The sequence below is a fragment of the Gigantopelta aegis genome, chromosome 4 (genome assembly GCF_016097555.1).
Source record: "Gigantopelta aegis isolate Gae_Host chromosome 4, Gae_host_genome, whole genome shotgun sequence".
NCBI lineage: Eukaryota > Metazoa > Mollusca > Gastropoda > Neomphalida > Peltospiridae > Gigantopelta > Gigantopelta aegis.
Genome location: NC_054702.1, coordinates 120,246,520 through 120,254,446, shown reverse-complemented (window position 1 = coordinate 120,254,446; position 7,927 = coordinate 120,246,520).

Below are 7,927 nucleotides of genomic sequence, written 5' to 3'. Positions count from 1 at the left end.
GGTTATGTGTTTGGAATTATAAGAATTGAACGTGAAATATTTTGAGTTTCATGCTAGTATGACACGCAAAACCGCTTTACACACTTTAGTATGAATGGCGTAGCGCGTTAGCGCGAAGCCATTCATACAGTGTGTAAAGCGGTTTTGCGTGTCATACTAGCATGAAACTCAAAAATATTTCACGTTCAATTCTTAAATATATATATATATATATATATATATATATATATATATATATATATATATATATATATATATATATATATATATATATATATAACAAAATTGCATTAAAAACAATAATAATAATAATAAAACTAGTACCAACAGTTCAGTTATTTAATAATGACATGTTTCGGCATATTGCCTTTTTCAAATTAACAATAAGATGACGTAAGGTCATCCTGACGTCATTCTCATCATGACGTCATTGAGACAAACAGATTATTTTTTATTTTTTATACACTCATTTCCATTATTGTAATATAAGTTGTAGAAGCATCACGAGGGGTATATGGCTTTTTATGTACCCTTTGTGTGTTCTTTTACACCGAGCCGAAGGCGAGGGGGTAAAAGAGCAAACAAAGGGTACATCATAAGCCATATACCCCGAGAGATGCTTCTACAACGAATTTATCTTGCCGACGTGTTAAACCATATAGCCAAATAATCAAAATAACGCCAAACAATATTATTGTTAACAATTTATTACCAAAGCCGTACCACGCGGACGCGAACGAAACCACTTGCCAGTGACAAAAAATAGTTCCATCGATAAACGAGTTTTTAACTTCAAATGTTTGTAATACGAAATTGTCTGAAAGAGATATTAATAATAAAAAATAAAAAATAACTTTTTTTTTATCAGAAATGTATGTAGTAAAAAAAAAAAAAAAAAAAACCAAACAAAAAACAACTGTTGCTAATCGCGCATTAATACAATAACACCACGATCGTAATTAGGTGGCCGAGTTCAACATTGCAGCTTTTAAAAGTATTGAAATAGTGTATTTTATAGTAAAAATAAAATTAATTATGTATACTTGATTGATTATCAATGCTATTTATAATCTGATTGTTGTTTTAGCATTAACTGGGGTGGCTGGAAACTGTTGGAAATTACAGACGGTGTATAAGAGAATTTGGCTCCGCCCACAGGGGTATAAGGGATTTATCCAACGGCAAACAACCAATGAGATTAAAGAATTTTACATGAAGGCGAGATAATATTGTTTTATCAATTTGTACAGGATCTGCGTAGATACAACAGTAGTCTAAAAACAGCAGGTTAATGCATTGAAAAGTAGCCGTCAAAACAGACATTAGACCACTAACTGAACATAATGAAATTTTAAAGAACAATGTCACATTTTAAATAGAAAAAGGTAATAATAAGTGTATAAATGCATTTTATAGCAATTTTGTTAAATTACTATAAAGACAAGATTATTTAATTAATTATGGAACATGGAAACACAAAGTAATGTCACTGTACTGCATTGGATATTTATAACGTTACTGAATGCCTAAGATGTGTTTATATGAAATATAACGTTATCATTAAGTCCATGTGGCGTTTTGGTTCTCAGTTCGTGTATCCAAAAAGTTTCTCTAACTAGTCGATGATGTTCATCATTGCTAAATACTTGTTCAATAGGCATAAAAGAAAAGTTAGACATGGAATGATAATTCGTATTAAAGTGGGTATTAACCAACGTAGATTTGCTAGGATATAAATTGATGTTGTTTCGATGTCCATTCATACGTAAAGACAGCTTACCCCCTGTTTGTCCTACATATTGCATACTACATTTTGTGCAAGTGATAAAATAAATCACGTTTGAAGAACAGCATGTCATAGTATGTTTTATGGGATAAACGCGTCCAGTTTGACTGCTTTCAAAGTGCGTTTTTTCTTCAAGGAATTTGTCATTTTTACATTTACTTTTACCACATTTTAATGCAGAGTGCTTTTTATTATCATCATTAGATTGTAGTTTAGAATGAACAAGCATGTCTTTACGATTATGTGGTCTTTTAAAAGCAACAATTGGTTTACTTTGTGCTAGTATGTTGAGTTTACTTGACTGTTCGAGAATTCCCCAATATATGGCCAATATTTGGTAGGCATGGGTTGTACGTTACGACAAAAGGTATCATTGTTTCTTGTTCAGACGTAGATGCAGGAGATTCGATATGTTTTTCTTTGGGTCCAATTAATGTTTTTTCTATAGCATTATTTACAATGGCAGGAGGGTAAAGTCTATTCAATAAGTGTTTTTTCAAACCATTTAGTTCAGTTTGTAACGTGTCACTGTTTGAAATGATTCTGGTGTACCTTTTAGCTTGACTGAAAGGAATTCCTTTTTTACATGCCTTGGGGTGAGCTGATTTGAAATGTAAATATTGGTGTGTGTTTGTTACTTTTGTGTGAACAGTTGATGAAAAAGATCCACTATCTGTTTTAATGACATCGACATCTAAAAATGTAACTTTATTCCTTGAATATGTGTATGTAAATTGAATGGTAGGGTGCTGTTGATTGGCAGATTCAATGAATTTATTAAGATCTTGTTCAGAATGGTCCCAAATAAAAAATATGTCATCTATATATCTAAGCCAAAGTAGCGGCGATCTAACACATTTGCTCAGCAGAACTTTTTCAAAACAACCCATAAATAAATTAGCATAACTAGGGGCCATTCTTGTACCCATTGCAGTGCCTTGTATTTGGATAAAGTTTTCACCATTAAATTGAAAATTATTTCATTCTAATATTGTTGCAACTAGTTTACTAATTGTTTTAATGGGTATGTTGGAGTTGTAATTATCACCAGTTAGAGTTCTTTCTATTGCTTCAATCCCTTCGTTGTGAGGAATGTTTGTATATAAAGATGAAACGTCCATAGTTACGAGGAATGATTCTTTGGATACATTTGGTATATTACGCAATTTTGTAAGAAAGTCCGATGTGTCACGTACATATGAGTCTAATTTTTCGACGTGTGGCTTCAGAATGCCATCTATGAGAGACGAAATACGTTCTGTTGGTGAATTACATCCGGATATGATTGGGCGTCCTGGATATCCCAGAGGGAGGTCTTTATTAACAGTTTTGTGTACTTTGGGTAAAATGTAGAACTGTGGAGTCTGACGTTTCTCGTGTTTTAAACATTTAAATACATCCTCTGTAATTTCTTGATTATTGCGCATTTGATGTATTATTTTGCTAACAGTTTTTATATGAGCCTCAGTTAAGTCTGTTTCTGGGTTTTTTTGCAAAATCGTTTGTCTGATAGCTGTCTCTTGACTTCTGCAATATAACTGTCTTTGTTCATAATTACAATGGTAGAACTTTTGTCGGCTTTTTTTATGACTATTGAGTCATCCATTATTAGTTTCCTTAGAGCCTTCCTTTCACTTTTTGATATATTTCCAAAATGTTTCTTTTTGTTATTTTCTTTCAATATGCTTTGTGTTATAATGTGTATGAAGATGTCAAGACATTGGTCTCTTCCGGGAGGTGGTGTCCAACTTGAATGTGGCCTAAACTTGGAAAATAATAGTTTGTATTTGTCATCATTATTAGCATCATTATTATTAGTAATATGTGTTTCATTGCCAAAATATTCTATTAACCGTAAACGTCTACAGAATTTGAATATATCACCCGCTAAAATATTTTGGTTAGCGGGTTTGGGAGCTTATCGGAAATGTTATTGGAAACACACACACACACACACACACACACACACACACACACACACACACATATATAAATAAATATATATATATATATATGTGTGTGTGTGTGTGTGTGTGTGTGTGTGTGTGTGTGTGTGTGTGTGTTTCATAGCGTTTAAAAACCCATATTATATTTTTAAGACCATTGTTTTGTAAACAATAGATCTTTTTGAAAGGTGATGGATGGATATATATATATATATATATATATATATATATATATATATGTGGGTGTGTGTGTATGTGTGTATGTATGTATGTATGTATGTATGTAGGTAGATAGATAGATAGATAGATAGATAGCTAGAAATATTGAAATACACAGTTATTCTTTGGTTCATAATGTCATTCGAGTGTGGCTGGAAGATTTCTTTGGCTTGGAATGCCATACACGCATGTGTTTGAATATCTATAAAATGTTTATCCAAATATATTGACTTTATTGTTCACCACATTACCACTGTGATTAACATACGTGCTTGAGAACTCTTAAGGTTAATGTTTTAACACTTTATGAACTGCTGTGCTGAAAGTACGTATACATGGACATATGGACATAGTGGTGGTGGATAGTGCATTTCTTGTAGTAGTACATATGTAGATGTTTATGAGAATGTTGATGCATTTACTATATTCGTTGTATTACATAATGTATATATAGTACATTGAAATACTTGCATTGAGGCTACACATGCTCCAATGTGTGATGTACGATTTGGCTGTTCTTGGTGGAATATTCTTTAACATTATAATACTGCCACAATGAAGCCTGAATGAACTTTAACTATCTACAAATTTTCTGGGTTTTTTTTCTGTAAACTAAACACATTGAGGTGGAAATTTATAATTCATAATCATATTAAACTTTCTGCATCTTTTTTTTTTCTTTTTTTTTTTTCTTTTTTTTTTTACCAATGTTAGTCACATTGGGTCTTTAGAAGGAGGGGGGGGGGGGGGGTGTTGTGAATCATATTTGTTTGTAGTTATTACAATTGTTATTGTGTTTGGCAATGCTGGCCAACACGTGTATAACATTTAGTCCGCGAAATAGTATGATTGTTGATGACGTCGTCTTCACGCGCAGGGGGGAACCGATGATCGGGCACCCCGAAGCCGTATATCAGCGTTCGGATATGTTAAAATTGGGACTAGACTGGACTGTTGGCCAGAGCGGACGTACCCGAAGCGGGGTCGTAACACGAATTGACGTGTCAAACCCGAGGGTGACGTTGACGGCAGACGATAACATTCTGACACCTGACATACTGACTCGTTAAAGTTGCTTGGTCTCTTGTAATGTGTTATCTTATAGTTTATTATTAATATTATTACTACAATACGCGACTGGGAAAATCAGAATCCTATTGCCTGGATGAAAAAGTAGCCATGCCCCCAATTGGAAAACGGTGTAGATAAGCAGGAGTTCCCGCTACACAACAAAGGTGGCAAGCTCATAAAAAGATTTCGTTTTACATCGATACAATTGCCATTAACATTGTTCAGTGTTATTGTTACTTAGGTATATTGTTTACTCCGATAATTTTAAGAATCAGCTGTTTTTCGAACAATCATTCTCTGCTGTCGGCATGTTGACCTACTAACAGAACGCCTGATGCTACGTCACAGGTCTGATGCCGGTCAAATCGACTGAGCAGTGGGGTTTTTCCCCAAGTGTTTTACAAAAAGTCACTTTATTAACAACTAGGATGGTATTTTTGTTTTTGTACTTTTAATACTGTAATGTTTATGTATTTGTTTGATATACTGTGTATTAATAATGTGCCATGAATTGTGGACCTTTAAAACAAAAATGCTCAAACGATTTATGGTGGGATTTTTATCAATTTGTATTTATGTATGGGGGATTTCAAGCTCTGACTGTCACAAAGTTTCTTCGGTGACAGCCTACATTTGTATCACGGTATCTTATATTGATTTACTCATCCAGCATTACTATATGTGCAAAAATTAAAAGGGTGTAATGACTTTTAGTTTCTGTATACAATTGTAAAGTAAATAGTCAGTAAATGTTTTAAAAGTCACTTTTTTCTTTTGTTCCAATGTATTTAAAATTCCGTTTTAGTAGTGAAGATATGTACTTGTGTGTCTGCTGGATGTCATTTTAAGCAACACAACTAATGTTCTCTGTGTTACATTGAAACAAGTTTAAAATTAAATATGGTTAATGGATATAAAACATGATTAATTCGACTACACACGGAAAAAAGGAAACGTCATAGTGATTCATACAGGGCGACCAACTTTCCGGAATTTTTAACCCATATCCGGAATTATTTTTAAATGGCTAGTTTATTAAACCGGGTTTATCATTCTGCATTCTTCATTTCAACCAGATCTCGGTATTATCTAGTTTTGTGCTATTACTAAGACGTTTGTCTATTGGCTGTATTTGTCAACAGCCGACTAATGAAAATGTTTTTAACAATCGAGTAAACTGAAGCCATGTATGAAATTTGTTTTACTTGTTATGTATTCAAATATCATATAGCAATTACCACGGGGCAGACATCGGTTCTGTGGCGATGCATGCAACTTCGCCACGGTGGGTAAAAACCTGAATATATAACAGAACACTTGCGATCGTACGAAAACAAAAGAAACGGATCCACAATTCTCTTCTTTTCATATGCTTTCACATGCAACATTTCACTAAATAATATATGGCTACCAGTAATCTGTGACACAGTCATGACATTAATATACCTACCGATCTTGTTTTATTCAAGTAAGTTAAACTATAAACAATGTAAATTTTTACAAACCATTGTTAGATTTTCCCCGCGATATTTTTCATTACATTAGCACCCCAAACGTCTTACTCTAATGGTAATGTAAGCGTAATGCAGAACGATTGCCAGTCTTAATGTGGGTACCAGACGTTTCGTCCCCGATTCAGTTAACCACAAATTAGTTCGACCCCACTGATGAAATAGTGCAAGTATGGCAATGTAACCACATAAAAATAACATTGGTCACAAGTTTGTTTGTCACTTTAGTACTAATCTGTAGGTGGGAGTGATACTGTACTAAACTATTTACTAATAAAGTGGGGCTTTTTTTTTTTTTTGGGGGGGGGGGGGAGATTTGTGATGTTTGGTGTGTGTGTGTGTGTGTGTGTGTGTGTGTGTGTGTGTGCGCGTGTGTGTGATAATGTTGTTAATTGTTGTACTAGGTATAGTAACTTTATTTACACTGATGAATATATTTAGCATATTTTACTAGACAAGCCATAAAGTAGGCATGTGCCTAAAAAGGAAGTAGAAAAATGCTGCCACTTATGTGGATTGATTTATACTTTTATTATTGATATATAACATTCCAATAAATAATACAATTTCTTATTGTTGTGTATCTCTTTGGTTGTTGTTGTTTTTTTAATATATCAAACATGGCGCTGTTTAAATTATTATTTTTATTTTTGAAAATGGCGTTTTCGCGTACTTTAAACTATTGTTTTGAAATGGGTGTTCGCGCGCTTAAAATGAAAATACCAGAAAATTCCGGAAAAATATTTCCATTTGGTTGGTCGCCCTGTTCATACACCTGTTCACTCGATGGTCCGTGGATCAAAATGTTGTCCGGTGACCTATGATGTGGTTTTGTTTTGACATTCCGGTAATATAAGGATATATCGATGATAAGTGATCACTTCAAGGTGTAATGACTTTTAAATTTTGACCGAATTCTATCATTTCCCCGTAAGCAAATCTGAACAACAAAACTAGTAAGGTATTCTCTGCACAATAGTGTAGTAGAGTTGTGACATACAGTAGTATAATAGTGCAAACATGCCACTTTACATGCAGTTAGGATACCATGTGTAGAGTAAAACGTTTACAGTTAGGATACCTTGTATAGAGTAAAACCTTTACAGTTAGGATACCATGTGTAGAGTAAAACGTTTACAGTTAGGATACCTGGTATAGAGTAAAACCTTTACAGTTAGGATACCATGTGTAGAGTAAAACGTTTACAGTTAGGATACCTGGTATAGAGTAAAACCTTTACAGTTAGGATACCATGTGTAGAGTAAAACGTTTACAGTTAGGATACCTTGTATAGAGTAAAACCTTTACAGTTAGGATACCATGTGTAGAGTAAAACGTTTACAGTTAGGACACCTTGTATAGAGTAAAACCTTTACAGTTAGGATACCATGTGT